The following is a 23,837-nucleotide window of genomic DNA, read 5'->3' as shown; positions in this document are numbered from 1 at the left end:
AGAAGACAAACAGCATGCCTACAAAATAAGCACATTATATGGCAAGTTAGATGGAGGGAATGCTGGGGGAAATATTGAGCAAGGCTGGGAGGATGGATTCTGGGGGTTGGGTGGGTTTACAATTCCAAATGCATCAGAGAATCATCATCAGGAAGGTGACAGCTGAGCAAAGATCTGAAGAGGAGTGAGGATGTGGAGGATGCATTGAGATTTTCATGGAGGAGGGTATAAAATTGTTCAGTTGCATGGAGCGCAAAGTGACTCAGGAAATGTACAAGGATTGCTGGGTCCTTTGAAGGGCCCACTTGAGGTTGACTTGTGGGTATACATTTAAGATCAGACAAATCAGAATGCTTGTGATTGTGTGTGTGTGTGTGTGTGTGTGTTTATCAGCATTCAGTTACACAAGGGCAAGCATGCAAGGAGTAGGCAGAAAGTTGTATTTAGCAAGAATTGTGGGTATAATGAGGCTGGAGAGGATCAAAATATTGAGGATGTGATTCTACTGATTGCCCATAACATTTATACTGGGTTCAGAGGGAAGACCAGCTTATTATGGGCATGAAGACAGAAGATGGGAGAATCAACTGATTGTATGTCCTGGTCAAGTCAGAGGATTACTGGAAGCTTTCTTAGTGCTCCTAGTAACCATACTGACATTTATTGAGTACTTGATGTATCTGGACACGTGGACACAGTGCAGACTGCTGTAGATAGATTATCCCTTTAAAGGTTCACAGACCTCTGGGGTAGATGCCATCTTGTAATCAACCTCATTTTGCAGATGATGAAATTGAAAGTGGGAGTGGACCTCTCTAACTCTCTAGATCAGTCACATTAAGATAAGGTGATTTGTATGAAACCTGTAAACTTCTATGCAAATATAACTATTATTCAGTGGATAGGGGCCTGGAACGTATATAACATGTAGTTTAATTAATGCCCAAAGTTAGCCGTAGTGACAAGTCTTCTGTGTCCTCAAACACAAGGCCGAAAATATCCTGTGAATTTAGGGAGGTGTTTTATTTCCACGCTTAGTAATCTGATTTTCATACACATTCAAAGAGCACTGTGTGAATACAAGAAAAATCAAGCTATTAGGATAGCATATTTTAATCTCTGGGAACTTACTGCTTTTCTTTAAAAGATAATAGATCTTGATTGATATCTTATTTCATGGAGTTTAAGACACAAACTGGCTTGTGAGTAAGATTTCAGTATACTTAAGTTCAGTTTCAGAAATAAGAGAGCATGATGTATTTTCCATATAAGTGTGAAATGGTAGAATATGTATTTATCAGTGAGAACAGAAAACCTAGTACAGTAATCAAAGACCAACGTGACTTAGTCATTTCTCTAGATAAGACTCTGAAAGGAGGAAATTAACCCTCATCAACTGGGTTCATAAAATTAAATTATAAGCTGATAAAGAACTGACTCCACCTCAGAAGTCCTTTCCAACTATCATTCGTAATGTCTGTTCAACTTAAGAAGAATGACTCAGCACCCCACGTGCTGTGCACCTCACTGAGAAGAGCCATTACCAGGAGTGAATCATTTAAGTGTTGCCCCTGGGATTGGAAGCCCTTGGACTCCTGGTGTCCCAGTTGTCAGGTCTGTGGATATAGTAACCAGAGCTGCACTTCCTAATAGTTATTTTCTCCCATCTTCCCTACTTTTGTTACCGAACTCAGGTTCTGCAGCTCGCTGCTCAAAAGCCAATCATTTGAGAGGCAAGTGTCAGTAGAAAGGAAAGTTGCTTTAATCAGAAAAGCCGGCAATCTGGGGAGAAGGTGGACTCGTGTCCTGAGACCAACTCTGAAGATTCTGCTCAGCAATCACAATTTTTAAAGGGGAAAAGGGGGAAGAATCTCAGTGAATCATCAAGGCAGGAGGTTGGGTTCTGTATTATCCTCCATTACGTGCTGACTGGCTGACTCTTTCTTCAGATGTTATCTTGCCTGTGTGATCTGCCTGCAGGATTGCTAAGGGAGCTGTTGGGGGGTAGAGAGCTAGTCATTCTTTAACTACTTTTCTTCATTCTTCTTTTTATCTAGGAAAGAATCAACAGGTTAATTAGATTCTTTCGGGTTTAGAGGGGAATAGAAACGGGCAAACAGGAAGGGGGCAAAAGAGCTGCTTTCACTTTGAGTCAGTGGACACTATATAACCTCTCTTTTTTTTTTTTTTTTTTTTTTTTTTTTTTGCGGTACGCGGGCCTCTCACTGTTGTGGCCTCTCCCGTTGCGGAGCACAGGCTCCGGACGCGCAGGCTCAGCAGCCATGGCTCACGGGCCCAGCCGCTCCGCGGCATGTGGGGTCTTCCCGGACCGGGGCACGAACCCGTGTCCCCTGCATCGGCAGGCGGACTCTCAACCACTGCGCCACCAGGGAAGCCCATAACCTCTCTTAATTACCAATAATTGGCAGCTTTAAAAAAGAGTTTTAAAAATAACTGGATATGGCAGCCAACTAGCTTCTCTCCGTGAGTATTTAAAAGATGTCAGTGGACAGGTGAGAAGGACTTTACTCTGTGGTCATGCATGCCACATTAAATCAGGGCAGAAAAGCAGGAGGGGTCATTTTCAGCATCTAATCCATTCCCACAGTAATGAAGGACCATCAGTTATGCTTTATTTCTCAGTGTTTCTTCCAGAAGAGGCTGTCACCTTTCATTGATGCAAGTGATAAGAGATTTCCTGAACTTTGCTGGGGAGTCAGTTCTGGGCTAATGTACCTCAACCTCATTTCATCCCAACTGTGCTTTATTTACTTGTTTCTTTCCCTTAAAGAGTCCTTCTTCCAGAATCTCTATACAACTCTAAAGAAGATTTGATTTTAAGTTATTTAAGGCCATTCTCCCCATGGAGAGAGGTGCTATGTTAATCTATGAAGTATTCTTACCCCTGAAGACTTTGTATGCCATGTAAGCTCTGACATCCTTAGTAACACCCTGTCTTTATCCTGTCCCTCTTTTCATTTCTTTGCTCCAAAGTTGCTTTGTGTTGCTTCCAAACTTCACCAAACACCAAACAGGAACCTTAGTGGAAAAATGGGCAGATGACATGACCAAGCAGTTTTCAGAAGAGAAACCTTAAAAATTCATTAGTAATCAGAGAAATAGAGATTATGTATGTATATGACTATAAAGTATCAGGTGACATCCCATTAGACAGCCTCGATGATGGAGAGGGTGTGCTAATATAAGGCTTTTATCATTACTCATGGGAATGGAGAAAGCTCCACCCATTCTGGAGAGAAATCTGGCACAACTTCATCAAATTGATTGACTATGTCCTCCAAGATGGAGCAAGTCATCTCCTGAACATACATCCCCAATAAATTATTTTACGGGGCCATCAAAGAACTTGCACATGAGTGTTCATCACAGCACATTTGTGGTGACAGTGTTGAAGGTGGTCCCAGTGTCCATCAGTGGGCAAGGTGGCCAGCTTCAATCTGGTGGGTTCCCACCCCAGAGCACTCGGCAGCAGTGAGAAGCAACTAGATGGACCCCTAGCAACATGGATGGATCCTAAACCAATTTGTTAAATGAAAAAAGTATGACTAGAGAACACCATTTAAATAAATTAAATCTACACTCCTGTAAAATAAATTGTACTTGTTACAGAAAGACATAAGAACAAAAATACATATATTAAGCACTTTAGGATGGTAACCTATGGAGGAGGAGAGGAATGCATATGGAGAATGGGGGCAATAGGAATAAATAATATATAGATAAACTAAGTGAATAGGATTGATTTTTGTGGAGTTTTGTTTTGTCTCCCCGAGATCCAAGCATAAAATATCCTTACCATCCTGGCCAGGTTTTCTGCTCGGCCACCTCTCTTTGCAAGGACACTGAATTTTCTTTCAAGCTATTTCAACTAAAACATTGTTAATTCATTTTTAAAAGTTATTATAGGCCCCAAATTGCAGCCATTCTTTGCGTTTTCTGAACCCCTCCCCAGTTAGTACCCTAGGTTGGGCCTGGCATGTTACCTTATAATACACCTTTTGAGTGAGGAAAAGGAGGATGTGAGTTACTATCTAGAAACGTCACCCTCTGATCTCAAGGCCAAAGGAAAGAGTGTTATCCTTGAGGCCGGGCTGGGAGGTGCAGCAGCCTTGGCAGGGGTGTTTTGAGGTCTTGGGAAAGTTTGTCTAGAGAGGCCTCCACGCTCTCTGATGCTCCCTTTAAGCCCTTTCTAACGTTGCAGTGTCTCAAAGCCACATATGGGCACAGGGGAGCCTGATCCCAAGCCCAGTCCGTACTCCCAGGCCCTGCTTATGGCCTGTTGTATCCGTATCACCATTTTCTTCCTCCCCCCATGGCTCTCCTCCTGACCTCCCTCCACTCCCCAGCTTTACTGAGCTATTGTCGACATATAAGATGACATATAAGACGTGTAAGTCTAAGCCTACCTTCCTGTGTAGTCTAGCCCCTCCTTACCCGACCTTGCCTCTGATTCCTACTCAGCCCCATGAGCGCCTCACAATCATAAGTCAGCTCCTGCCAGAATCTTCCATGATATCTGCCTGACGACCAGGGCTGGATTCTACCCGTGGTTCCTAATTTGGAGTTTCTCATCCATGAAGGCCAACAAATACTGAAGTGAATTTCAGTAAAAACAATCAGGTTCTCTAAAATATTGATGCACTTTTACGGTTTGAGCTAGATGTGTTTAACTCATTGTAGTGGATTGAATAATATCTCCCCAAATCCATGTGTACTGAAACCTCTGCATGTGATCTTATTTGGAAATAGGGTCTTTGCAGGTGGAATTAAGATAAAGATAAAAATGGGATTACACTGGATTGGAGTGGGTCCTAAATTCAGTGAAGGTCCTTGTAAGAGACAGGAAAGGACACATAGACACACGCAGATAAGAAAACCCTGGGAAGATGGAGTCAGAGACTGGGGCTATGCTGCCACAAGCCAAGGAGGACTGGGGTCTCTGTCAACTGGAAGAGGTGGAAAGGAGCCTTCAGAGGGAGCAGGCCCTTGACTTTGGACTTCTGGCCTCCAGACTGTGAGAGAATAACATTCTGCTATTTCAAGCCACCAAATTTGTGGTATTTTGGTGAGGTATCCCTAGGAAATTGGTACACTCAGTAGAACACATGGATCACTAGTTTATGATAATCAGGTCTCAGATTGGTTATATATATATATATATGTATGTATGTCATTCATTAATACAAATGAGAAAAAATTGCTTATTCTATTGTTATTATACATGGTGCTTGGTAATTTGTCTTCTGTTAGGACTGAGATGTACACTGTCTTGTAGTGGGTAAAATATCAGAGTGAAGAGCCTGACTGTGTGAGTTCAAATTGCAGCTCTGTTAGTTACTGGCCAGGTGATGCTGGAAAAGTTATTTTCACCCATTTGTGCCTCAGTTTGCTCACTTTTAGTGGATAATAATATTACGTATGTCTTGGAGGATAGGATTAAAAACTTGTTAAAATATCAATATTTTAAATACTTGGAACAGTGATAAGCATATAGTAATAAATAAGTGTTTGCTAATATTATTTATTTCATGAAGATACCAGTCTTCAACCCTTCCTTTACTTTTTCTTAGATCTATATATAAATTGGGTAATAGCTATTATGTACCATGTGCAGATGATATGGTCTGTGGGCAGAGCCCATTCTGCCCCAGGTAATTTATATCAATGTGATACACACACAAAAAAAAAAGAAAAGAAAGAAAAGATTCTCAATTTCATTAAATCTGTAGATTAAAGTATTTTTATTTAGCCCAGAATAATATTTACATTACTCTACTGTTTGTAATTTAAGTGGCACTGTTAAATTTTTTTATGATCTTCTGGAACAGCAGATGACATACATCAAACAAAATTTTTCTGATTTATTTTGCATTTCATTCACTATGCAGTGAGATTGATTTTAGAAAAAGTACAGTTCCAAGGTTGAGGAGAACTTCCATATGTAAGAAACCTGTTCTTTGTTGCTTCATTTTTGTTTTAACCGGTGAATTTTTTGCTGTTCCTGACTGGGGTATGATTAATGCCCAAAGTTCACTCTCACTTAGACTGTTCACTTTTTGAGTTTTTAAATCATATTTCCCTTTCCTTCTATCTATCTAGAGAGATAATTAAACTTCTTAATCAACCTAATTAAACTTCTGTGAGATCTTTACTGTCCAGAAGCCAGAGTGGAAAGCAAGGTTGGAGAGCCTGTACTTCAGATAGTCCCATGCCGGAAGCTACACACCATAGTTAATAATCTGTTGAGTGTCTGCTGTATTTTAGTGCATCGTTAGTTCTTTGATATGTTTCCTTGGTAATTGTGGTGGTTAATTTCCTTTGTCAACTTGACTTGGCTACAGGGTACCCAAATAATTGGTCAAAAGTTATTCTGGGTGTTTCTGTGAGGGTGTTTCTGGATGAGGTTAACATTTGAATTGGAAGACAAAGTGAAGCAGGTTGCCCTCTCTGATGTGGGTGGGCCTCATTCAATCCACTGAAGACCTGAATAGAACAAAAAGGCTGAGTAAGAGGAACTTGGCTTGACTGCTGAGCTGGAACATGGGGTTTCTCTTGCCCTTGAACTTCGACCAGAATGTATACCATTGGCTCTCTTGCTTTTTAGGTCTTTGGACTCAGACTAGAGTGGTTACCATTGGCTCTTTTGGGTGTCCATCTGGCCAACTGTACATCTCAGGGCTTCTCAGTCTCCATAATGGTGTGAGCCAATTCCAGACAGTAACATTTCTATTATATGTATGTGTGTGTGCATGTGTGTATGCATATGTGTGTAAACACACGGTTGACCCGCGAACAACACAGGTTTGAACTGCAAGGGTCCACTTGTATGTGGATTCTTTTCAATAGTAAATACTACAGCACTATGTGATCCGTGGTTGGTTGAATCCACGGATGTGGAACCAAAGATGAGGAGGACCAACTATGGGGTTTGAACACCTGTGGATTTTGGCATCCCTGGCGGCTGCTGGAACCGCTCTCTAAGTTTACCAAGGGATGATCGTGTGTATAGGAAGGGAGGGAGGGAGGGAGGGAGGAAGAAAATGGAATGGATAGATGAATGGATGGGTACATCAATATATGGATATGATATGGATATGGATATAGATATAGATATCTCCTGTTGGCTCTGTTTTCTGGAGAACCCTCAAGAATATAGTAATGCAGTGTTTTTGCAACTTTGATATTATAATCTCTTTTACAGATTAGAAAATTGAAGCTTCTTCAGAAAAGAATAATCCTAAATTGACTCAGCAAATGGTTGGTAGATCTGGAATTTCAACTCAGTTTTGCATGATTCCAAATCTCATGCTGTAGCCACCTCATGACAGTCAGCTTCATCACAGCTGCTCAAAAGGTGCAAAGAGAGCCTGAAACCAATACTGAGTTTACCCCAAGACATGTCAGCTCAGAAATATTTCCCTACTGAAGACTGATTGCCTCTGAGAAGCCGCACACCCTCCTCTGCTCACACAGCCCCTCCTCCTCTACTGAGTTAGTGCTAAGTGCGTTCTCCACAAGTCTATTGGAATTCAAGGCTGAAAGAACAAAGTCAGTTTATCATTTATTGCATTTTATTCATGCAGCTTATTTCCATCCCCAGAAAGAGGTAAGAACTAGTACCATGTATTCTTCTTAAACTCCATTTAATTCCCACTGAATCTCCAGTCCTCAAATAATTACACTGCTTAAATGTGAACAATTGTGGTAGAGCCTTTTTATGGAAACTTTTTACGAAAAATAGTTCATCAAGATCACCCTTCTTCCAGCTGATTGTTATGGTGCACAGAACACCTGTGAGTCTAAATATTGTTTCAGGCCTCTGGATCTCTTCTCTACTTCTATTCTTAGAATTCCAACTAGGTGGGGTATAGCACAATGGACCCATTCCTGTTTTCTTTTTGTTAATGGAACATGTGTTTTTTTCATCGAGGAGAAGTAATTGCTACTTTTTTTCTTTCTGTTTTGTCAGACTAATTTAACATCGTTAAATAGTTTTCATGTCCTTACATATTGGGTCTCTGTTATTCAGTTTTCATTTCTAATGGACTAGATTTGAACTCTGCCTTGAAATAATCTTGCATTGTACTGGACTCTCTTTTGCAAAGTTTGTCTCATCTGTTTTTGGCTGGCTTGCACAACTGTGATTTAAGCAGCTTGTTGGCTAGGTTTTATTGCCTCCCGGCTTAATTCATTTTCATATAGATGCTCTTGAGTTATGTTTAAAAGGGATCAAAGGATGTTTTCTATCTAAGTACTCCCCTTTTTAGGAACCCTGCCATTGACATTATATATGGCGTCTTTTCATCTTTTTTTTAAAAAAGTGGAAATAAACCAAAAAGCCACCTTAGCATGACTCTTTTTTTTTTCTTTTTTTTTTTTTTTTAGCACAAACTCACTCTAAAAACCATTTCCACTCAAGTCAGCTCTATGAAGCTCTTGTTCTCTTCAGTTACTGCTTTTTTCCTCCTTTGTCTGGGGGTGGGGCTATAGTTTCTTGCTGTGTCCTGATCCCACTTTTAGGGATATTTTGTCAGGTCACCTGCTTTCTAAGTTCACTCCTTTATGAGCTAGCGGGGCATGACAAAGGGAAGCCACTTAATAGTTTTACTACCTAACCCTGACACCTTATTTTTCAAAGGGGTGCCTTGCAAATGCTCCCACTTTATATCAGATCTGAAGGAAAGAGTATCTCAAAGAGCAGCCCTTAAGCACTTGCCAATTAAATCTGGGCTATTTCCTACGATATTTTTGAGCTCCCTTTGAAGAAGGGTTTCTCTACATCTCAGATCTGTTAAATTTTACTCTTTATATTGCTATTTATGCCACAAAAGTTTTGTGACCTCTGAGTAATTTTTTGAGATGGATTTTCATAGCATTTATGACTTCAATTTTGAATTTGTCAGTCTTTTCTCCTGCACAAGAAAGAGGGCAGAAAGGGTATCCCATTTTCTGAAAAGAAAGCTAGTATATAACATATAGTTTAACAACCACTTGAAGGTTTTGGAAAATTTAGAAAAATTTGTGTATCATTTTTGCAAAGGGCCTCAGGATAGGAAAAGGAAATGCAGAAGGAATAACTGACTACAGCACTTACTTCCTAAAATTGTTTTAGACTCCTAAACCATAGAATATGAGATGAAATTTGCATCTAACATATTTCTTAGTTAGAAAACATCCTTGATTCCTTTTAAACATAATTGGAGAGCATCTGTATGAAAACGAATTAAGCCAGGAGTCAATAAAGCCTAGCCAACAAGCTGTTTAAATCACTGTCCTGCAAGCCAGCCAAAAACAGATGAGATAAACTTGGCAAAAGAGAGTCCAGTACAAATGCAACATCTCAAACTGAACAACAACAACAAAAAAGATAAGTATTTACTTTCATTAATTGAAGGAAGTGATGATAAGGATTCAATATTTAAAATCCAGAACAGTATGTGATGATTCCTCATTCTTATTAAAAAGTATCATCACTCTGTTTAAACACAGGAAAGATAGTAAAATTCATGCATTTAAAGGTAGCTAAGAGAAGACCTCCACTTCTGGAAAGAATGGAGTAGATGTATTGAATATACTTTTCTCAATTCCTCCTGCTAAATACAACTAAATATTCTGGATGATATATAAATAAAAGTAACATAAGAAAACCGAATGGTGGAGAGAAGGAAACAAACCAGCTATGGGTCTCGGGTCCTAAGAAACGACATGGTGGTTAGTTCCCCAGGGTTTTCTTTTTGTCTCATATAACCTAAACTTGGAGCTGGAAATCCAGAAAAAGCCCCAACATAAGCTTTCTCCCTTCTGGCAAAGCACCAGTAAAAGGGGCATTCTTGCAAGAGAAAGCTTTTAGGCAATAACCACTGTACTCTAGACAAACACCACAGAGAGAAACTGTGGCCCTATCCCCACCTGCTCCATTAAATGTTGAGTGGGTAGCCTAGACTGCCAACCTCGCTGGCTGTGCCCACTTCCCCCTGGAGTGGTCAGAGAAGGCTTAGGAGGGAGCAGGGTCTTTCTTTCCCACAGAACAGTAATAGTACCCTATCCCCAATGGCATCAGTAAAGGCCACATGGAGAGCCTAGACTTCCACCCCCACCAGGCAGTAATGAGTTAGCCCTTTTGAGAAGTGGTTTCCTAAGAGGTGTGGTGAAAAGTCAGAACTTTCACCACTGCCTGCTGGTCACTAGGTAACTTTCTGCTCCCCTAGGTGTCAGTACAGTCTGTGTAGGGAAGTAACAAGACACCCCTGCCCCTCCCAGCCAGAAAGTTATAAGTGGAGGCCTTTCAGGTGATCAAAATTCCTACTCCTACCTAGCAGTGATGAGAAGCCCCTTATCATGGTCATCATTGGAGGTTACATTGGGAATCTAGACTTCTGCCCACTTCACGCAGTGATATGATGGCATCCTCCTTCACCTGCCAGGATGGAGTCAAAGAAAGCCAGCTAAAGTACAAGTATGGTACCCAAAATGTCCGTAACACAGTATTCAAAGTGTCCAGGTTTTAATCACGCATTCTGAGGACCAGGAAGATCTCAAACAGAACAACAACAAAAAAGATAATCAATAGATGCTTGCACCAAGAAGACAGAGTTTTAGAGTTATTTGACAACAATTTTAAATCAGTTCTCATAAAAAAATGCTTCAAGAAGCAATTGTGAACACATTTGAAATAAATTAAAAAATGGAAAATCACAGCAAAGAAATAGAAAGTCTCAGAAAAGGAATAGAAGACATAAAGAAGAACCAAATGGACCATTTAGAACTGAAAAATACATTAACATAATTTTAAAAAACTTCACAGATGGGCTGAATAGCATAATGAAGGGGACAGATGGAAGAATCATGGAGCTGGAAGCTAGAATGATAGAAATTACTCAGGAAGCTATAACAATAGAAATTACCCAATCTGAATAGTAGAGAGAAAGACTGAAAAATGTATTGGATAGAGCCTCAGGCACCTGTCAACCTATAACGAAAGGTCTCACCTTTTTGTCATTGAAGTTCTAGAAGGAGAAACAAAAGATTGTAGAACTTAAAAAGCACTTGAATAAGTAATGGCTAAAAAATTCTCAAATTTGGCACAAGATATACACCTGCAGTTTCAAAAAGCTGAGTGAACTCCAAATAGCATAAACCCAGTGAAACGCACACCAAGATACATCATAGTAAAACTTCTGAAAAAGAAGAAGAAAAAAATCATGAAAGCAGTGACTCACCTATGTATCCAGTGAAAATATCTTTCAGGAACGAAGGGAGAAATCAAGGCATCAGGTGAAGAAAAATGAAGAGAATTTGTAGTCAGCAGAACTGCTTTAGAATAATGACTAAAGGGGTTTTCTAAACAGGAAGGAAATGGTTAAAGAAGGAACCTTTGAACCTTAGGGAAGAAGGAAGGACACAGTAAACAAAAATATGGGAAAATACAACCAACTTTCCTTCTCCTCAAGTTTTCACAGTTATGTTTGGTGATTGAAGCAAAAATTGTATCCCTGTCTGATGTAGTTCTAAATTTGTTTTAGGAAAAATACTTCATACAATGATTTTATAAATGGGGGAGGTGTAAAAGAACATGAAGGAAGGTAAATTTCCAACACTTAGACTGGTAAAATGATAACACCAGTAGACTGTGATAGTTTATGTATATACAGTGCAACACCTAGAGCAACCACCAAAAAAGCTATACAAAGACATGCAATAAAAATACTACATATAAATGAAAATGGAGCTCTAAAAGTGTTCAAGTAACCAATAGTAAGGCAGGAGAAAGAAAACAGAGAAATAAAAATCAGAGAACAAACATTAAACAAACAAATAAAAAATGGCAGACTTAAGCCCTAACATATCTATTATTACATTTAGTGTAAATGGTCTAAATGCACCAATTACAGACAGAGATTAGCAAAGTGGATTGAAGAGCATGACCCAACTCTATGCTGTCTGCAAGAAACTGACTTCAGTTATAATGCTATAGGCTGGTTAACAGTAAAGTGATGGGAAAATATATGTAATCATTAATCAAAAAAAGCAGAAGTGGCAATATTAATATTAGATACAGTAGACTTCGGAGCAAAGACTCATGAGAGATAGATATTATATGATGATAAAAGCATTATTCTACCAAAAAAACATAGCAATCCTTAATATGTATCCACCAAACAACAGAGCTACAAAATATGTGAAGCAAAAACTGATGAAACTGAAAGGAGAATTAGACAAATCCATAATTATAGTTGAGACTTTAATACTCTTTTCTCAACAATTGTTAGAACAATTAAGCAGAAAATCAGTGAGGATATGAAAGAACTCATTATCAATTAAAAGAATCAAATAAACATTTGTAGGACACTCCATCCAACAACAGCAAAACACATTATTTTCAGGTCCCACAGAATGTATACCACGATTTACCATATTCTGGACCATAAAACAAAACTCAACAAGTATAAAAAAATTGATAGATACAGATTGTGTTCTCCAACTGCAACAAAATTGAACAGGAAATCAATAACAGGAAATTCTCCAAACACTTAGAAATTAAACAACTCCTAAATAATCCATGGGTGAAAGAGGAAGTCTCAAGGTACTGAAAATAAAAATACAACACATCAAAATTTGTGGGACACAGTTAAAATAGTGCTGAGAAGGACATTTATAACACTCAATGCATGCATCAGAAAAGAAAGTTTTAAATCAATAATTGAAGCTCCCACCTCAAGAATGTAGAAAAAGCACAGCAAAATAAACCCAAACCAAGGAAAAACTAATAAAGATAATAGCATAAACCAATAAAATTGAAAACAAAACAAAAATAATAGGGAAAATCAATAAAAGAACTGATTCTCTGAGATTAAAAAAAATTGATAAAGTTCTGGTAAGACTGACAAAGGAAAAGAAGATACAAATCATCAATATCAGGAAAGAAACTGGATATCACTATGGACCCATCAGACATTAAAAAGATAATAAGGGAATACTACAAACCAATTTACACACACAAATCTGACAATTTTTATAAATAATCCAATTCCTTGAAAAACCTAACTACTACCGCTCACTCAGTATAAAACTGATAATTTGTATAGCATCATAACTATTAAGAAAACTGATTTTGTAACTTAAAAATTCCTGAAAAAGAAATATAGAAGCCCAGATGGCACCACTGAAGAATTTTTCCAAATGTTTAAAGAATTAACACCAATTTTACACAGTGTCTTGGGATGTGTGTTTGTGTGTGTGTGTGTGTGTATGTGTATTTCTCCCTCACCTGAAAAAGGAGGAGGTTACCAGATGATCCCTAAGGATTCTTCCTAAAGATAGTCTGTCTTGGAGAGAATAAAACTGACTGAAAACCTATGTTAAATGCATCACTAAATATACATCAGAGGAGATGGTGGTAGTTAATCGATATTGGGCAAGGTGCTAGGCTTTTTCCACAGGGTGGAATAACAGAGGGGCACAGAAAGTTCTCACATCAATCAGTGTTGCTTCATTTTTTCATAACTTATGAAGTTATATTAAAATGGCATCTGTATTAACTAAACTGTCACTACATGTATTTTTCTACTAAAATTAATATGAACATATGATTTGACACAATATAAATAAATAGAAGCCATGGTTTTGAATATCACAACTTCTTGATTGTGTACCCTCCAAATTTTCATCTTTTTAAGGATAAGGTGCCTCCAAACTTTCATTTTTCAAGGGTCATATACAAGCTGTGTTTTAGATGTGGCTTTTCTTATGTTTTCACCTGCTAGTGCTTAACAATTAAATTGTTTTGCTTACATAATAACAAGTGAATATTTTTAAGACAATCTTCATTTTTTCCAAAACCCTGTTATTGACATTTTAAATACCACATTTTTTTCTTCCAGTGATATCCATGCTTCTTAGCATTCACATGACTAGGATTACGATTTTGTAATTAAGTGGAAGAATAACCTTTAAGACTAGCTCATTAGTTGTGTTTGATTGATTTTTATGCATTTTTGTATTTACTCTCAAAAATACCCCTACATTTTATTTAGATTTTTGCTTCCTGAGTACTGAGCAAATTGTGCCCATCCTAGAGCATGTTTTTCAAAGAACTTGATTACACATTGAATTGAGCTGATAGAATTGGTTTTTGATATATGAAAGATAAGCTTCAAAATTGTAAATCGTGGCAAAATGTAAGCCTTGCATGCTGACAAGTCCTTGTTTAGAGTGACATAAAGCGTATTTATAGTTTTTAAGTCTCTGAAGGGCATTATGACTAACACTATTTCCTCATTTAACTTATATTTCCATGAAGTACTCCAGTGGGACAGTGTTTAAGAAGCACAAGCTTTTAAGTTGCCAGTGATTTAATTTAACACATGTTTCTGTGGTATTTACATACACAGATTGAATTATTTATAATTAAGTTCCCCAGTCGTGTATGTGCAGCTTTCTAAATCCCTCAGTATCACTCTGCTTTCTTGAAAAGTTCAGTCACATCTGATAACACCAATCTGGCATTTAAATGTGACAAATGTAGACACCACATTCATTCTTCAGATAATATATACAAAGTGACATTCAGGAGACCATCTACCTTGTGTCCCTGGCATCACTGTCCAGGGCTCTCCTGGATCAGAGGTTCCAAGGCTGAGAGCGAGGTCCTTACACTGAGAGCGCCTGGTTTGTTCTGATTAATTTTCATTCTAAAAAAGGAAGAAAAGGGTGCTCCCATTTGAACGTTCGTGGTGACTAGAAAACTCAGTCGATAATTTACTATTTGTTTTGATTATATTCAGTGAATCTGTATAAAACTGGAATTCACTCCAAATGCAGCTTAAAAAGAAAGAAAAGATTTAGTGGCTCCAGTCTAAGTAGTTTTTATTGGTTGTTGTCTCAGCCTATTATGACTTTCTGTTTCATTATAAAGCCATGAACTTTCTCTATAAAAAATGTTGTTAAAAACATCAAATATATGCAACCACCCTCACCCCCTAATTGCATGGTTTCCCCTGCCTACATGTTGCTCAAATCTTATTTTGAATCAAACTGGAAATTTTTAATTTCTCATTCTTACTATATTGATTAGAAAATACATTAATTATCCTTTCTTTTTAGTCTTACAATTTTATTTTATTTTACTTTTTCGCCTCTCTATTGGAGTATAATTGCTTTACAATGTTGTGTTAGTTCCTGCTGTATAACAAAGTGAACCAGCAAGAGGGAGGGGATATGGGGATATATGTATACATTCATTGTCTTTTCTCTCCTGTCTTGTTTCAGTGCGTTCCTGTTATTACTTCTCTTTTCATTTCATTGTGACCGTTGTGGATTCTAAGAGCCAAATGTATCAGTAACACTTTCCATTTAATTATCGTTTCCAATTGGTACGAGAAGATAGGAAAGTCTGATCTTCTTAGCTTGTTCCGTGGTAAGAAATTTGCACACCAACATCTCCTCTGTCATGAAGACAGACCAGATGGAAAATTCGTCTGGCCCGTTAAGCAGTAGATGTATCACCTGCATTCTGTTAAAACTTGTCTGATGAGAATGAACATGTAGTATTTTCAAGTCCTCCTATTGTTTCAGAGACTATTAGTGAACAGCAGGAAAGAAAATATGAGTAACTCAGGCAATCAGGCCAAAACCTGGGACCAAACTGAAGCGTGAACAAATTGCAGCCTCAAAGAATGAGTCCTGGGGTCTCCCAGGTCACGATTTAGTGTTAATTTTTCACTCTTACTTGGGAAGCTCAGAATTAAATAAACAGACAAAACAGGGAAAATCACAGTCGGACTTTAACACTGAGGGCAGTTGACGCTTACTTGTTATGTACCGCAGTGTTTATTGACTGAAGTCCCAGTTTGCCTGGAGTGTCCCAGTTTTAGCCCTGAACATCCCATGTCTCTGGAAACTCCCCAGTTCTGGGCAAACTGGGATGAAGGTATCCCTGTAATGAGGTCATGACATTTAATTAAAAACTATCCACTTATTTTCATTTCACTGTATTTGAATAAATGCAATTATGTTTTAAGATAAACAGGAATATTAAGTGCTCATTATTTTTAAAATATCTGAGCAGTCATGAAATTTACTTCAGATTATCTATTTTAAGTAGATAATTAAGTAATTGTTCATGGAAAACGTTAGTTTGGGCATAATACAATTAAATCTGAAGTAATTAAAATAGACTTTTGAAAGACGCATTATAAAAAATAGAAAGACACTTTATGTGGTAAAATAAGAAATATTAAGACTGTTTTAAACCCTTTGTTAGGCCCTGAAATAATAAGATAAATAAAATGCAATCTTTTTTCTCTAGGAACTTACAGTGCCAAGTTGCCAAGTTTCTATGGAAACAACTTTGCAATTTTAATAGAGTAGATAATTGCATGCATTCATAGGCTCCATAACTAGTTTACTTAACAAAAGTTGAGTAGCTATGTTTTTCGTCATACATATAGTGCATATATATGCTAAATTTTGGTCCTCTTTGTCTTAAAATAGGCATATTCTTTTGGAAGCAAGAGTCATTGGATTAATTGAATACTAATTTTCAAAAAAGTAATAAATACTTGTATTTTTGTATGACAGAGTCACGAAACCACATTCTTGAATTACAGTCCTACAATCTGAGGACTATACAAATATCTAAAAAATAGCCAGAAAGAAATAGCAGGTGCATATATATGACTGGTTATTTTTCTAGTCTTTTTACCAGATATTTAGTACTTGGATGGCACTGTGTCTTGCAAACTGCTCAAAGCTTTGGTTAGATTTCTAGACTAGCTCAGATAAACCTAATTTGTGCATACGTAGATTAAAAACTTTATGTTCACAATAAAGAGAACATATTTTCTAGTGCTGGTGATAAAACAAAAAAGTACAAATTATTTTTAAGATTTCACCATCTTGAAACCAGTATGATCTTTTTTTTTTTTTTTTTTTTTTTTTTTTGTGGTACGTGGGCCTCTCACTGCTGTGGCCTCTCCCTTTGTGGAGCACAGGCTCCGGACGCGCAGGCTCAGCGGCCATGGCTCACGGGCCCAGCCGCTCCGCGGCATGTGGGATCCTCCCGGACCGGGGCACGAACCTGTGTCCCCCACATTGGCAGGCGGACTCTCAACCACTGCGCCACCAGGGAAGCCTTCCCTGTGAGCTTTTAAGTGACTGTTCTGTCCTCTGAACATACTGTGTTCAGAAAACTATAATAAATGCCAAAGGAGCCTGGAAAACCAGCAGACCAATAGAACCAGGATGTGGAGATTTTACTACAAGAAGAAAGGATTTAAAGTGTTACCTCAGAAAATTTACCTGGATTCATGATTAGTAATAAAATCTCTTTCTTTTTTAACCTAAATCATAGCCTGCATCTTCAGATGTTGTCTGTTAGTTACATCTGTGAGAGCAAGCATGATCCAGAGGCTGGGCTTGGGTATGCAGCACATTTGTGGTACTTTCTGTAAAATCAGCCTGTGAGCGAACTTGTTTATAAGCTCAGGTGATATGATTTCCAGACCTACCAAAGTTGTTTCTTCCTTTTTTTTTTTTTTCCAATTCTACAGCTAAAATTTGGATGTTTATGGTATCAGTGGTAAGGCAGTTCAGGAGCCTAAAATTCCCATAAGGTCCTACTGCTGTAGTGAGTCATTTATCTGAGAAAGATTGACTCAAAAACAGGGAGGCTCACCTTCAAGGTCACTGAAAAACACTTTGTATTAGAACACATTTTCAGGACCTCCACATGTCATTGGCATCTCTCAGATGTTTACGTGCCTCTCACACTGCTCACTGAAAATACACAAGCTGATCAGTGAGAGAAATTGTCCAAAGGCTTTAGCTATATTCTCTGCTTAATATCACCACATGAAACTATGCTTTTCTTTCATTTCTTATATCCCAAAGTAAATATGGTTAAGATAAAAAAGAGGGCATGAGGGTATAAAACCTTTTTTCTTTTCCTGTTGAATCTGTATACCTGGCCAGTTTTTAGCTACTTGCTTCCTTATTTTCTTTTGCTTTGAGTTGTCTTGCCTTGCTTTTCTCTTCAAAAATCCTACATCACCTATTATGTTTCCAATACTATGCAAAACATCGAAAGACCCCATCTCTGCCCTTGAAGAGCTCCATCTAATAGGTACTTAGAAAACAAATGAGGATGTGCTCCAGTTTGAAAACAGAGGCATGGGCAGTGATATATGAGAATTTACATAAGTGCAGTGGGAATTTCTAACTGTGCCAAGGTAACAATTTTTATTTGAAAAATATTGTTTACAAATACAGTGGAGCCATCAATATAATTCATAGTTTATACATCATGAAAATCACAGAGAAACACAAAATTACCTAGCAGATCAACTGAAGAGCTGGTACTAAGTTTTGATGAGTAATCCATCAACATAGCTCCCGGTCAGCTAGCTCATGTTCTCCGGTGGGTTCTGAAGTGTGTGATGGGGAGTGCGGTTCAGCACCCTGGACAGGGCCACCCCTGCCCATGCCTCACACCGCAGCCTCTGCCCCTGTGTTCCTCCTACACTGGGTGCCACAGGATGACTGGTGAGAGGACGTGATGTTATTAACAGAATTGTGGTAACAGTTGTTATAACCCTATGCTTGATGAAGGTGCTTTCGGAATACTGCTGAGGACGTGACCTGCTGTTCTGAAGCTCACTCCTTTGTTTATACAGAGTGTAAGTGGCCCTGAGCAGACTGTGGAAGCTCGAGTTATTTGTCAATGGCTTTTATCAACAGTTACATTAAGCCAGACCTGTTCTTACTGTGAATCTAAATTACAGGTGTGCCATCAGACATGAGTTCTGTTTTGTTTTTGCGCTAAAACTGCTGTGTTATTTAGCCTTTGGGAAGAGAAGTTGGAGGTGAAATGTGTGAGGGAAGGTCAGCGTTTGAGTTTCTGGATGTGTAATAGCTCTGCCCACCCCAGTGCAGCTAGGCATTTGCACTCTGTGGATAATGCTTGTAGAGTATATAATTGTATGTTAAGAAAATCCAAGGCAAGCATGAGAAAAATTAACATAGTTAAAAATATATATGTGAGTAGCCTGGTTGAAAATTATTTAAAAATCAATAACTTTCCTATATGCCAGCAATAACCTCTTAGAAAATATAATAAAAAAACGGATCCTAGTAATAAACAGAAAATATTTTAAAAGGCCCATAAGTAATCTTAACAAGAAATGTGCAGGACTTATATGAAAAAACTATGAGATATCACTGAGGGTCATAAAAATAGAATTTAATGAGAGGAAATCTTTTTTCCTGGAAGGCAAACAGAATACAATATTTTATTTCTTCTAAAATTAAGTGTAAATACAAATACAATTGCAGTAAAAATTCCAACTGAACTACTCCAAAATGTATCAGTAAAAATAATGTGAATAATGTGTAAAAATGGCTAAAACTTCTTTAAAAGAAGAAAAATGATGTGGGGTGGTCATTAATGGATAATAAAACATTATAACAATGATATTCAATCAAACCATATATGGATAAAATCCGGCATGGTAAAAGGCAGTTTTCTAAAAATAATACATGATTCAATGTATGATGTTGGGACAATGGGCTGTGTATAAGAAAAATATATAATTGAATTAGAATGCAAAAATAATTTCATACTAGTTTCCTGATATAAACATTATTCACTATATTAAGAGAATAAGAGGTTGTATCAGTGAGAACTGAGATTCCACTTCTGCTGATGCAACCCCAGAAGCCAGTACAGAGACCTTGGAGAAGATGGGAGTTTCAGTGTTGCTACGAATGAAAACAACAAAGACGACAAGAGACCAGACTTGTGATAGGGCATGGGTCTTGGCGAGTAAAGCATGGCCAGAATTTTCGCCTCCCCACTCTCCTATCCCCCAAGACTCTCTTTGGCCAGGAAACTTTGTGCAGTGCACATAATGCACCACTGTGCTCGGAGCCAGCCCTGAGTGGGGGTGATGCTCACACATTCTGGAGGGCAGCTTGGCACATCACACATACCTATTGTTGCTTTCAGACTTTCCTGTTATAGAAAGGTATCCCAGGGAGATGAGAGAAAAAGCACAATGGGAAAAACTTTAAATAAGCAAATTACTTATTAATAAGGTGTTAGCTAAGAAATTGTATATGCTTATAAAATAACATTCTTTAAAAAATTTTGGGCTTCCCTGGTGGCGCAGTGGTTTAGAATCTGTCTGCCAATGCAGGGGACCAGGTTCGAGCCCTGGTCTGGGAAGATCCTACATGCTGCGGAGCAACTAGGCCCGTGCGCCACAACTACTGAGCCTGCACGTCTGGAGCCTGTGCTCCACAACAAGAGAGGCCGCGACAGTGAGAGGCCCGCGCGCCGTGATGAAGAGTGGACCCCCGCTCGCCGCAACTAGAGAAAGCCCTCGCACAGAAACGAAGGCCCAACACAGCCAAAAATAAATTTAAAAAAAATTTTTAATGAATATGATAGTTTAATAAGTAGCATGTTATTGGAGATAAAATTTACGTTTCTTCCACTAATAGCCATGCTAAGCATTTCTGTCTCACTGTTAATTGGCAGTTTGTGTCCTTGACACCCTTTCTCTCTTCCTTCCTCCCTTCCTTCCTTCTTTTTACCTTTTTTTGTTTGTCATTCACTGTATATGTTTAAAACTGAGGAAACATTATAATCAGAAAAAGCACATTCTTAAACAACAACAAAAGTCCACAAAGACTATTTGAAAAAAATTCAAGAGATTGGTCTGTTACTTGTTTATAATTAAATAGTGGAATCCGCAGCTAGAAACATGAACTAGGAACAAGTTTGCAATATGCCTTGAATCCCAAGCACAGCAGATTGAACTTTATTCTGGGGATGATCGAGAGCATTTGGAAATTTTGAGTAGGAATGGAATGAGACACATGCAGTGCTTTAAGTATTATTATCTACTTCATAAGGAAAATAGTGTGCAGCCGGCTCAGAACTCTGTCCCCTGTCTCCAGTCACCAGGTGGCGACCTGCTGGCCATCTCCTGAAGTTACTTTATATTCACCTGGTGTGAAAAAAGACAGTGAGATATAAATAAGAGTAACGGTCTGACACCAAGCAAAAGAAAATTTTTAGGCTCTAGATTAGAAATTTTGCTGCAGGTGAGGATGTTAAAATGAGAAACAGTTTTTTAAAAAAGTGATGAGGTGAGGTGCTGGAATAATTTAAAATGAGATGGGTCAAACGCTGCCAATAGAAAACTTTGAAGAGTAATTGGGATGAGAAGCTGAAATTAGATGGCTTTTGGTTTTTTCTACCTCTTTAATTTCTGCGATCAATCTGCCATTACCAAAGAATTATGTCTCTTCTTCTAAAGATGGTATAAATTTGAAATAGCCATAAGTAGCCATGAGTCTCTGATCTTGATTTTTAATTTTTGACCCAAGAATACAGAGCATGGTGGAAGCCTTTGCAGCCTCCTCTCCCACTTTGTTTTCTTGTTTGCAGCCCTGAAGCTGGAGGTCTTAGACACGCCAGTATCCCACCTGGGAGAGCACGGTCCTTGGGAGCGCACTTCCCCGCCTCCTCGCCAGGACCTCCATTGCCACGTGTATCCCTGACATTCCACCTGCTCTGGGAAGCTGTATGTAAGTCATCAGTCACTAAGGGAGCCGTGGTCCTGACCTGAGGAAGGAGCACGTGCTTGACAGTGGTGGCAGAGATGAACTCGTTACTGTCCAGAAAAGACCTGGAAAAAGTGGCACATTTTTTCCTTCCTCCTAAAGAAATGATTTCAAAATTTGGAGGAGGGAAGAGTTCAGGAAGAGGGAACAGTTCGGACTAGGAACATACACAGTCTGAGTCCAGGAACATCAAAGAGACCATGACCTTAGCTTGGGGAAGGGTTTTCTTTGGAGCCTTTGGATATTTGGTGGCTCCCTTGGCTTAGAGGTGGATGTGGAAAAGCCTTGTTTCAGGGATGCCTTTGTCACTGGTGCAAAAATTATGGGGAGCTCCCTGCTTTATTAGACTTGCTCTAGGGAGAAAGTAAAGGGGTCTTTAATATCTCATTTCACCTCTTCTGGTCTAGTGATGAGCTGAGAAAGGTAGCCTGAGCCTGAGGACAGCTTTGTGATTCCCTGAGGAAAACCAGGGGCTGCCAGTGTTTCCAGAACTTGAGAACAATATATATTGGGAAGAAGGTAAGAAACTCCAACACTCTATTTTTGCTTATTTCTTTTTTGGGATCAAATGTTGGTGATAGATTGGCTTGCTTAATGAGGTGATACACTTTCTACCAAGAAATTTTCCAGACTGTATTGAACATGACAGTTAAATATTCACTGTCATCAGATATTGCAAAGCAAAGGGTCTAAAAACTCCATGAACTTTTTTTCTTGAATAACATAATTTTCCTAAAAACTATCAAAAAGATGATTGAGTACTGATTCAGTGCCCGGGTATATCCAAGTAAAAACTAAACTGCTTAACCAAAATAACATGACTCCAATAGAAAGTATATTAGAAAACACATGCATTGAGCCTTGACTATATTACTGCCTTATGCTGGACATTCTGACATGCACTGTCTCATTTACTCCTGACAATAACTCTGTCAGTGAAAGACCAATGTTCCCATTTTACAGATAAGGACCCAGAGGCTAGTGGAGGTCAAGGGACATCCGGGGTGCACTGGATATGTGATCCTAACCTAATTCTTCTGACAATGATCCAGTGGTCTTCCCTTTCCCCAGGAACAAATGGGTGAACTATTAGAACTTACTAAACAGTTCAATGATTTTCATCTCCAACTTAAATTTTGGTGGGACCAAAGAACCGAAATATCCTTTAATGTTGGTTCATAGCTGGGCGAACAACTCTGTTTCCACGTATTTTATTTTGGATTTGTAACATTTTGTCAAACTATTTCAATCTTTTGTATTTAAAACTAAACATTTACACTTGTGATCATTAATTGAACATTTATAATCCTATGTCACAGCTGAGCTTTTGCTGAGAATGTTGATTTGTTTACTCTGGGGTAATTGCATTTTTGTGTACAAATTCCATTTTTACTCAAATCACCATCTAACTTGGTAACTTTCAGTATGGCCAATGAAACTCATTTTCTCTATAACAAACCTCTAAAGGAGATTTGATTATTATCCTTTCATATAAAAAGAAATGAGGCACAAAACAGTTCAGTGGCTGCTTGGATTCATGTGGCTGGTGATGTAGTTCAAGCTAAAAGGTGCTTTTCAGGTACATCATATATTGCTCAGCTGGAGGCCTCCAAGTTCCTCCTGAACTCTGAGGCTCCACTTTGCTTTAATAACTTAGTAGAATGGCTTGAACTCCTATCTCATGTGTTATATTATGGGGAGGCTGCATTCTTCTCAAACATTCCAAATTCTCTGAGCATTTGTGTTTCCATGGTTACATGTTGCTTTGAATTCCCACTGACACCAAATTCTTGTTACCCCAATTGCCAATCTCCTTCTAGAACAAGCACTGTTGAATGAGGCATCCCTTTCTAAAGGCTCTTCACCTGTGTCGATCACAGAGGCTATATCACTGGGCTTCTTTTCCTCAGCGTGCAGCTGGCTTGAGGTTCTCTGTGCTGAGGACATTCCTTCCATCCAGTTTTCTCTATCCTAAAACCTGTCTCCCAAGTATTCAAAATGAATAATTATTCCTTTTATTCAATATGCATATAAAGACTTTGATTGAAGGTATCCTATTTAGTCTATGTTTATAGGTAACTTTTTTTTTAAATCAATCAAACATACTGTGCTTCTCTTAAACATACAAGAAGTTTTCCCCTTAGGAGGAATTCTGCCTACAGAGCAGGTATATGTTCAAATTGCAGCTG

This window comes from Mesoplodon bidens (assembly GCF_964165515.1).
Source record: "Mesoplodon bidens genome assembly, chromosome: 6".
NCBI lineage: Eukaryota > Metazoa > Chordata > Mammalia > Artiodactyla > Ziphiidae > Mesoplodon > Mesoplodon bidens.
This window is presented reverse-complemented; position numbering follows the sequence as displayed.